We start from the raw sequence: 834 nt of genomic DNA on the forward strand, positions 1-834 counted from the left end.
TTATTTCTCAAGATCATAGTTTAAAAAAAAAAAACATGGATGCAATGCAGTACAAAAGCATCGCTAACACTCGAGAGGACACATCCGACCAGTTCTGAGAATCGCTAACTAGAGTGGAATCATTGTTAACACAGAATGTATGTAAATTGTTCATGCTCATGTCAACTTTATTGTCACATGTGCAACATACAGCACAGATGAAATTTCTTTCCTCAGGAGAGAGAGAGGAGCCGCTGCGGGCGCCCGCGCCGCCATCAAAAGAACATAAAATGACAAATAATACAACACAACACATAAGACACAGACAGTCATGCAATCTTAACCACTTTTCTGCATATACTTTGTTGTTTGAAGCAGTTATAGATGAAATAGGAGAGAATCAAAGTGTCCTTTCATCAGTGGATCAAAGACGTCATGCTGAAAATGTGCACACGTCTGCTTCAAACGAAGTTTGAAAGCAAACAAGAAGCTGGAGCGTCCATTGATGAAAAAGAGATTGGCTCACATCTCCTTTCCCTCCTCCTGTCATTGTGCTCAATGCTTTCATAAAGAAACGTGGGGGGAGGGGGGGTATTTGAAAATGTGAAAAATCCGTAATACAGTACCAAAACCCCCCCCGTCAGATTTTTTTCGTTTACTTCCGGTACTGAACAGCTGACTTGTATTTTGAAAAGCCACCACCAGAAGTCGTAGTTCACTTTTGTCGACGCGGACCTCTTGACGGGAGGAGTTCGGCTGTTCAGCGGGCGGTGGCGGAGTTTTGATGCTGGCAAACCGGGAAGCAGTAAACTCGGCAGGCGGCGCGGAGGAGGCACCCCCCAGCCTGCCTGCCGG

The sequence above is a fragment of the Hippocampus comes genome, unplaced genomic scaffold (assembly GCF_001891065.2).
Source record: "Hippocampus comes isolate QL1 unplaced genomic scaffold, H_comes_QL1_v1.1 scaffold20, whole genome shotgun sequence".
NCBI lineage: Eukaryota > Metazoa > Chordata > Actinopteri > Syngnathiformes > Syngnathidae > Hippocampus > Hippocampus comes.